At 36.9% G+C, this 10377-nt stretch overlaps 1 protein-coding gene across 1 annotated transcript in view; it reads left to right on the forward strand.

Annotated features, from left to right (window-relative positions):
* TMEM130 (transmembrane protein 130) overlaps positions 1 to 10377 on the forward strand; it is a 51683-nt gene that overhangs the window by 238 nt on the left and 41068 nt on the right. The window lies entirely within an intron of this gene.

Below are 10377 nucleotides of genomic sequence, written 5' to 3' on the forward strand. Positions count from 1 at the left end.
GAGTGTGACTGAGAGGTCACGTCATTATTGTGGTTATTTCTGCGCGTTAGCACAATCCCATCCCTCCTAAGAGTCCAGAACTGCCTTCCTTCTCTCTCTGCATTCTCTCTCTCTTCCCTTCTGTTCTCTCCCCATCCCCCTCTTCCTTCTCTTCTTTCTTTAATAGGCTAGATGCCCTTTGATGAATATTAAGGGGAAGGGTGGGGGTGTCCCTAGGACTCAACCAGCCTGGGAGGAGAGGCCAATAAGCTGAGAAAACCTTCTGGAAATATGTACCCTCTGCTGGGAGAATTGTTGTAGCCCCACTCAGCCTAGAAAGACTGGAAATAAGGAAGTGCTATTTTTCTTATTTTCAACCACACATTCTCCACCAGGCCTGTTTGGAGGTGTCAGAGAAATCACAGAAATTGTGCCCTATGCCCTTTGAGAAGTCCTAACCAGGAGTTAGAATGCTTGCATCTTTGCTCTCCTGCCTTCCTTCCTTTGTTACTGCTTGGGGGATTTATGGCAAAAGGCAAATTCTCAGTGGTTGGGCAGGATGGTCTATTTCAGAGATCTTGGAATATCCTGTGCCTGGTATAGAACATGCCATCTTGGCCACCATGCCTGTTCCCAATGACCATGATGTCCTTCCCCTCTCAACCATGCCTCTTTGGAATCCAGTTCCCTTCAAAGATCACCTCAAGTTCTTCAAGAGGCTTTTCCTATTTTCCATCCCACAACTGTAAATGTCCTACATTTACTTATATGTGAGCATAATAATTGTAATAATCATAGCTAACATTTATATAGTGCTTACCACGTGCCAGATACTACATTAAATACTTTACAATGATAAATATTATTATTGTTTATTATGCCTCCCCCAGTATAATGAAAGTTCCTTGAGGACAACAACTACCTTATTTTGTATTTGTATTCCTAATGCCTACCTAACATAAAGCCTGGCACATACTAGGTGCTTAATAAATGCTTATTGATTATGTTTGTCCAGTCTCAATTATTACCACTCGGTATGGAGCTACTTCTCCCTCCTTGGAACTAGTCTTCATGAACTAGATATCCAAGGTTAATACTCTGAATTGGTTCTCTAATAGCTAAGTGTCTGTTATCACAGATAGCCCAAATTGAAGGAAAAATGACCAAAATGGGTCCGTTTTATTTTCAATTCTTACCACACTCATAATTGGAATGGCTAGTCCAGGTTCAATGGTCAGGCTAGCCCTAGGATTACCCTAGGTCCCTGGCAGCCTGGGGAAAGTATGTCTTCCTGCTTTTATGCTTTATGTTTAGCATCTTCTAATATATGGTTCCCTGAACTATTACTGAGTTGTCAGGGTCTTAGGTCAGCACTACAAGACACCTGTCTGCCTGTCTCCATAGATCATGAAATGTCTAAGCAAAATTTATCAGTGCCATTATTTTTTTTTCTTTCTCCCCATAAATAGAAGACTTCTTTCTAAACCACATTTTGCCCTATAAACAAAAGATAAAGGAAAGGGAAACCTACAGTGAGGGAAAATCTATTACCTCTTGAGGCAGTTCATTCTATGTTCCCAAAGTCACAGGACCAGATTCATGGTCAAAACTCAAACTTGGGCCTCTTGTCCTGGGCTAAGAGCTCGCATTTATATGGTGCTTTATTTATTTATTTATTTGGTGTGACCTGTGATTTCATTGGTGTAGAAAATTCCTAGTGAGAAATTCCTTGTACCAGTGCTATTTAGTAATTACTCTGGCTATTTATAGTCTTTGAGGGTTGCCTGGGGCACTGAGGGGTTTTATATATATATATATTGCTAAAATTGCCAGGAACACTGCCCATGGTCAAACAACAGCTATGTTTCAGAGACTGAATTCGAACCATTATCTATATAACTTGAGCTCTATCCACTATGTCATATGGCCTTTCTTCATGTAATGTATATAATTCTTTATGGTTTACAAAATACTTTCCTAGCATCGACCCAAGAAAGCACATAATGGAAGTAGTATCTCAATTTCAGAGCAGAAAACTGAGGCTCAAAAAATAAATTTAAAAAACCCCAAAAAAGGAGACATTAGGAAGCCAATTCAGAGTGCCTGGCAAGCTAGGGATAACTAATACATAGATGGTGCAGTGGATAGAGTGCCAGGTCTGGAGTCAGGAAGACTTCATCTTCCTGAGTTAAAATCTGGCCTCAGACACTTACTAGCTGAGTGATCCTGGGCAAGTCACTTAACCCTGTTTGCCTCAGTTTCCTCATCTGCAAAATGAGCAGGGGAAGGAAATGGCAAACCACTCCAGTATCTTTGCCAAGAAAACTCTAAATGGGGTCACAAAGAGTGAGACTATGTATGTATGTATATTATATACATATATGTATATATAGCTATGTATATAGCTATATATATATACATACTATATATAATTTTAAATGAATTAATAATTAAAGTCCTCAGATTTTTAGCCTTTTTTTCTTCTTAAAGGAATTGAGAGTCTTGATCTGAATTTTTGAAAAACTGTAAAATAAGGCACATATCACTAAAAGAAAGATGCTTTTGAGGATCCTCATTTCCCTGAGAGGTTTGAGCTCATTTCATTCGGTAATTCATACAGAAACGGAATTTTTTTCTTAACAGATGTTCCTCAAAAACTATAAATAACTCCCAACTTAGAAAGTTATATTCTTAGAGTTTGTAAATGGAGTATTTTCAGCTTGGAATGCCCATTTTCCTTTAGAAATAATGTTATTAATAGTGGTTAGTTTTGGAGTCCACTGAAAAGTCCCAACTATTTCAATCGTAATGTATCTGAATGTAGGAGCATAGTGGGAAGAGCAGCAAATGTTTAGTCAGAAGATCAAGCACCACTTTTTATATGAAGTGTTTTCCTGATTGTTCCCAGTTGCTAGTGTCTTCCTAAAATCACCTTATATATGTTTTTTAATATGTTCATGAGGTAGTTGGTCCCTTATGCCCTCCAGGAGCTTGTTGGAACTTCATAAAGGAATAGCTCTGCTAAATTTTTACAATTAGCACCTCCCTATTTAGATTGTAAGCTCTTTAAGGGCAGGGGTTGTCTTTTGCTTCTTTATGTATCTCCAGTGCTTAGCATAGTGCCTGGCACATAGTAGGTACTTCATAAATGTTTAATGAATGATTGATTGATTGATTTTAAGCCTTTACTTTCTGTAAATAGATTCCTTTACTTTCTGGACTAGGGGGAGGGGATATTGGGGGAAGTAGTGGGGGAGGTGGTAGGGCAGGAGTTGACAGGAGATATATTCCCTGCAGATCTGTACACATGCATGTACTCTCTCACTGGGCTGGTCTGTAAACTCCTTCGTAGAAATGATTGTATCCCTTTTGTCTTTCTATCTCCAGGGCCAAGCATAGGGCAGGCCTGGCATATGGTGGGTAATTAATAAATGCTTGTTGATTGATTGTAACTTTGGCACTTCAAGGATTGTATGATACTGGGCAGGTCCCTTTATCACTGGGAACCTATTTTTTCGCATCTGTAAAATGGATATATATACCTGTATTGCCTACCCTACTGGGTTGGGTTGTTGTTGTTTTTCATCAAATTAGATTTTTTTTTCCTTCCTGGATCTTGCATGTCATTGCTATAGTAAAATTCTTCCAAATGAGGTCTGTAGCTGTTCAGGAGAATTACCCAAAACATTAAGAGGTTAAGTGACTTCTCCAACCATGCACAGCTACTATGTATCAGAAATTGAGACTTGAACTCAGGATTTTATGACTAAGTCTGGTGCTGAAAAGTTGTTACTTATTTAGCTACACACACAGCTACTGTATCAGAACTTCTGACTTGAACTCAGGTTTTCCTGAGGCTGCCTCTCTACACACCAAGCTACGCTTCCTCATTATCAAAATAAATGATATATGGAAAATGCTCAATGAAATGTGAAGTGCTATGCAATTGGTAGCTCTTAGTACCATTTCTATTGGACAGTAGTATTATGGTATTGTTACTTGTGATAGTACACAGTGGAAAAAGAACACCACTTTCCCACTGCAGCTTTGGCGGTTTACTGTAATCTGATGTACAGAAAGAAGGGATTATGGTATAATTCTATACTATTATAAATTCCTCTAATTCTATTATGCTACTCTAGTCAACAAAAACAACAACAATAGTTAGTATTTATATAATGCTTTAAGGTTTGCAAAGAATTTTATGCATGCTATCTTGATCCTACCAATAGTCATGGGCTATTATTATCCCCATTTTACACATGAGGAAATATGCTGAGAGCTAATGACTTGCCTAGGTTTGCATAACTAGAAAGTGTCTGAGGGAGGATTTGAACTCAGGCCTTCATCCAACTGCAGCATTCTATCCACTGTGTTATCTTACTGTATTTCTGGAGTTCTAGATGGACCTCTTTTCTGTACCTTCTAGTTTGTAGGCATAAGATATTTGTAAATCAGATATTTGTAATCGACTGTATTTCCTGACATTATTAATCAGCATTCCAGACATCACATTTATAATATCAAACATTACAGCCTCTGATAATACCTGGAAACATTTCTCTAGAAATTTACCTTTCTTTGTTGGTGGAAGAATGAAATGGGAAAATTAGAAGCAGGAGCTGGTCTGTGTCTACATTTGTGAAATATTGGGGCAATTTTTCAAATTACCCAGGCTCCCCAGAAAAAACTGCTGTTATCTGAAACATCCTGATAAATATGAGCAAAGTGAAGATTCATTAAAACATGGGAAAACTGCTGGATTAGAAACCAGAGAACTGAGGTTAAAATCTTCCCTTTACTACTTGCTACCTCTGTGACTTTGGGCAAGTTGCTTGACCCCATCCTAATTCTGGTTTTGACTGAAGGCAGCTTCATGTTGTTTAATATCTGAGATTGTTTTCCCCAAAATAGAACCTTCTCTTTCATGGATTTCAAAAGTCCATGTCTTTCAATCACAAGCTGCTTTCCCCAGAGGATTCTCTCTTAGCTTACTTTGCTTTCTTTCATTCTCATAATCAAGTTCTAATTATAAAGCAATTTTCGGCAAGCAGGTAGCTGGCTCAACCTACCTATACACTAGAAAAGCAACCTTTCTTCTTGGCTGGGGTCCTTGCCTCAGTCTCTTTAAAAGCTATAGAGTAGATATGGGGAATAGGGTGAGGAATTGATTTAGCAACAACTGCTTTCTTGAATCGACTTCAGAACAGAGAAGAAAAAAAGCCCAAAGCAACCTTTGTATCTCCTTGCAATCACTAGCCAGCATATTTATGACCTGAAGTGTTTGCCTACCTGCAGAAAGATCATTGAAAAGGTTATTTAAGTAGTCCAAAACAAATCCATTGCCCCTAGTCCAGGGCCAGTAATGAATGGTCTAATTTTGACCAGTATTTTGGCCAGTTGAAGCAAGCCCCTTGTGGGAATGGAACTTTCCCTAGAGGACATGGAGGAGTTTTTGACATTGCATTCATCCTGCAGAGGCCCATGGCAAGTTCTGTCCTCCTCAGGGTTTCTTTTGGTGGTTGATTGTGGTGCTGATATACTAAATCACTTTGCAGATCATCAGGATATCTATTGGTGTACTGATAAATGTCTCTTCCAGAATGTCAATCTCTCTGTTTTCCTTCTTTCTTTCTTTTTTTCCTTGTTGCTATTCGTTCTCTGGGGGGAAAGAATGAGGAGGCAAATTGGAAATAGCTTTGGAAAGACACATCTTAGTAAAACTGCACTTTTGTCACTGCTTATCCAATCTTGCTCCCAGCATCATATGAAAACAGCTGTATGAAGGATAGGAATGTGAAGAATACTGACCTTTGGGGTCAGGAATCTTAGCCTTGGATCAGGAATCTTAGCCTTAGCTCTGTGATTAACTAGCATTATAACCTTAAGAAAGTCACCCTCTCTAGACCTCTTTTTTTTTAACCTGAAAACTAAAAGGGCTAATTAGATGATTAGGAGTTACATTCTACTAATTTCCTAACTCCTTCATCTACATAAAAACTTATCTGTCCTGGTTCCCACTTTTTAAGAATGCTGCTTTCAGGGGCAGCTAGGTAACACAGTGGACAGACAACTGGCCCTAGATTCAAGAGGACCTAAGTTCAAATATGGCCTCAAACACTTAACACTTACTAGCTATGTGACCCTGGGCAAGTCCCTTCACTCTGATTACCTCACACACAGACAAAAAAAAAAAAAGAATGCTACTTATTTTGCTGGGTTATCTAACCAAATAACCTGATGTCCAATTGCCTATTCAGGTGTTGATGGCCACTCATACCTTAACATATAACTGCCTCCAGATAACAATTGTATATTTTGAGAAAGGATTTCAAGTTTAATTCAATTCAATAAATATTTGTTGAGCATCTACTCTCATAATAGGCACTATGCTAGGTAATGGGAATACCAAGTTTGTTCTTTACTGTCAAAGTTTTCAAGAATCCACAGTCACTTCTACATCCAAATCCATAAAATATGGGCCCAGAAAGCAGCTGTGTATCTCTTTATCATATCTTGGATTAGATGGATTCATAGTTGCTCAACAAAAGAAGTTTATTTTCAAGGACTAAGCAATTTTGCCACAGAGGAAATACATGCATCAAAAAAAAAAAAGAAAACCCAACTTTTTGATGTATTAAAAATGTTAACTGAAAATCACGTAAGGATAATGTATAAATCCTGGCATATTTGATTAAAAAACCAGTAGCATTAATGGATATTGACCTCATTGATTTACTTCTCTAATTTTTTTATAATGACTCTTCCAAATATTTTCCTTCTTTTTCCAAACTATAGACTACATTATAATCCCTTGTACTTTTGTAACTAAAAAGCTTCTCTCAGAAGATTAGAGCCATCAAATGGGATCACCTACCCTCAGTTCTCCTTATCCATCTCTCAAAATGTCTCAGTATCATCATTCATTCTGTCCTCTTTAGCTCCTTTATCAATGGGAGATTTTTGTTCAAGCTCTTCTCTTCTATGTGCTTGATTTCATTTCCCTCCAAGATTATGCTCACAGAGTTAGCTATATTCTCTTGCACATCTTCAAAATCTTTGGCTACTTAGCATCTACCTATAAGCTTTCACAACCCATCCTCAATCCTTTTTTGAAAGAAAATCTTCCTTGATCCTTCTTATACCTCATCCAGATACTACTAGTCATTTGCTATTAAACTTCTATAAAAAGTTGTCAAACACTCAATGTTTTAATTTTTATCACCACTCACTCTTCTCTCGTATATTAATAATTTGATAGTGATCCCCAACATCTACTGAGACTCTTCACTAAAATATCAATGACTTCCCAGTGCTTATAGCCTCCTTTAAGTCATTAATCTGAATAGTCTCTCTGTGTCATTTGATATTAACTTTCCTTGGCTTTTAGAGACATTCTGAGAAATCTTCTCCACCTTCTCTTTATCCTGACCTATGAACTTTTCCTCCCAAGGTCCTTTAATCATATACAATCTTCTCTTCTCTCTACCTTCTCTCTACTCTTCTCTCTACCTTCTTTCCATTAGTAATCACATTCAGACTGTTGGCAAGAAACTAGAATCTAAAAGGGTGCCTTAAATTTCTTTTTAGATTACAAAGATTATACATTGTGACCAAGTGGGATTTATACTAGGAACACAGGGATGTTTTAACATAAGGAAAACCATAGATGCAGAAAAAGCTTTTGATATAATGCAATACTCATTCCTTTTAAAAATTCTCAAAAGTGTAGATAAAAATGGATTTTCCCTTAAAATGATAAGAAATGCCTACCTAAATCCATCAGCAAGCATTATTTGTAATGGGGGTAAGCTAGAAGACTTTCCAACTACATCAAGAGTGAAATAAAGATGCTCATTGTCACCAATATTATTCAATATTGTATTAGAAATGCTAGCAATAGTGATAATAGAAGAAAAGGAAATTGAAGGAATCGGAATGAGCAATGAGGTAATAAAAACTGTATCTTTTTTTTTTTTAGGCAATTGAGGTTAAGTGACTTGCTCAGGGTCACAAAGCTAGTAAGTGTCAAGTGTTTGATCTAAGGCCAGATTTGAACTCAGGTCCTCCTAACTTCAGGGCCGGTGCTCTATCCACTGTACCACCTAGCTGCCCCCAAAACTATATCTTTTTGTAGATGAAATGATGATACACTTGGAAAATCCTAAAGATTCAATTAAAAAATTTATGGAAAAAATTAACAATTTTAGCAAAGTAGCATGATATAAAATAAATCCACATAAATCATCAGCATTTCTATATATCACCAACAAAACTCTGCAAGAAGAGATAGTAAGAGATATACCATTTAAAATACCTGCAGATAGCATAAAATATCTGGAAGTATACCTACAAACCCAGGAACTAGATGAACATAATTATAAAACACTTTTTTATATGAATAAAGTCAGATTTAAATAATTGGAAAAATATTAGTTGTTCATGGATAGGCAGAGACAATAGAATAAAAAAGACAATTTTACCTAATCTAATCTATTTATTCAATGTCATCTCAATTAAATTACCAAAAAATTACTTTAATAAGCTAGAAAAAATAATAACAAAATTCATTTGGAAGAACGAAAGGTCAAGAATGTCAGAGGAATTAGTGGGGAAAAAAAGTAAAGGAAGGAGGTTTAGCAGTACCAGATCTTAAACTATACTACAAGGCATTAATTATCAAATGCATCTGGTCCTGGCTATGAAATAGAAAGGCAGATCAATGGAACAGAGTAGACATACAATACACAGTAGCAAATGATTATAGTAACCTTGTGTTTCACAAATATAAAGATTTAAGTAACAGCAATGTTATCTAAGAACAACTTTGAATTAATTAAGTCATTTTGAATATTATAAACACTCAAATCATCTATAAAGGACCTGTAAGGGAAGATGCTATCTACCTCCAGAGAAAGAACTGATAAATAGAGGTATGTATAGTATGGTTTTACATATATATATGTGTGAGTGTGTGTGTGTATGTGTGTGTGGATTTATATATATATATATGTATATATATATGTATGTATACACACACATACATATTTGTGTCTAATGGTAGCCTTCTCTAGAGTGGGGAGAGAGGGAGAAAAAAGTACATAGCAGAGAACAAAAGAAAACTTGGAAGGAAGCACAGAAAAGCTGGGTAGGTTTTAAAATGATATCTAGTATTTACTACATAGTTAAAAAAAAGTAAACAATGTGAAATGGAAATTCATAGTTGTATATTGAATTCTCTTTTTATGTTGTACTGTGTGTGTGGAAATGTTCTTTTTTTGTCTTTATTTAAGTTCAAAATGAATTTAAAAATTTAAAGAAAAGATTTTTAGGGAATGATGCAACAAATTGTTGTGTAAGAATGAGTAGAGGAGGTTTTTAAATAGCCTCTCTGGGGAGTGTGACAGTTAATCATGGAAGAATTTTTTTTTAAGAAATTGCCATAAAGTGGTGAAGGTGAAATTGACATTAGTTAATACAAAATTTTAGTAGACCTAGTCAGCAAAACAGAATTCCAAAGCCCTTGAAAAGGAGTAAAAATGGTAATTGATAGAGATAACTCAGATTTGTGGTTTGGCACAGTAATGGTAAGATCTGAGATATAATTATTTTTGTAGGTGCCTGAGATAGACAGGATATATAGACCATGAAGCTGAGGGAGTTAATGAACTAGGAGGTTAGGGTCTATGATGTGAGTATTGATGTCACGGAGTATGAGGGTAGAGGAAGACAATCAGTCAATCAACAAGAATTTGTGAAATTCCTACCATATGCCAGGCATTGTGGTAGGCATGTGGGGAAGACAACAAGCACATGAGTGGAAAGAGCCAAAATGGTGGAGTACAGTCCAGGACCCAGCTGAACTCTCCCAATATTCTCCTCCAAACAACTTTTAAATAACTCCTCAAATCTAATTTTAAAGCAACAGAGCCAACAAAAGGTCAGAGGGAGACAATTTTCTAGCCTAAGACAACTAAGGAGGTCTGAAGGAAGGATCTGTAACACTGGGGTGGGCACAGGACCAGATCATGTCAGGAGCACCAACAGTGGACTTTAGAGGTGATTGTGACAACAGCAGCAGCTTCAGGAGCTCTTAACCTAGAGATGATAAGGGGCTTGGAAAAGTGATCAGAAAGAGATTGCAAGGGACCCTTTGCTGGCAATGGGTACAGCTAGCAATGATTGGCAACTCTATTGCCCATAAGCAGTTCTGGGTCACGGTTACAGGACGGAGAGGAGTGCTTGTGATAAAGTCACAAGGAAGTAAGAAAAAAAAAACAGAATTAGGCTAAGAGCACAAAAAAAATCACTGAAGAGAAGAACTCCCATAGTACTTCTTAATAGGATAATTCTTCACCTGGAAGATGGCCATCTACCTGAGAGCCAGTGTGGCTTCAG

Source organism: Vombatus ursinus, unplaced genomic scaffold (assembly GCF_900497805.2).
Source record: "Vombatus ursinus unplaced genomic scaffold, bare-nosed wombat genome assembly UNPS02014807.1, whole genome shotgun sequence".
Classification (NCBI taxonomy): Eukaryota; Metazoa; Chordata; class Mammalia; order Diprotodontia; family Vombatidae; genus Vombatus; species Vombatus ursinus.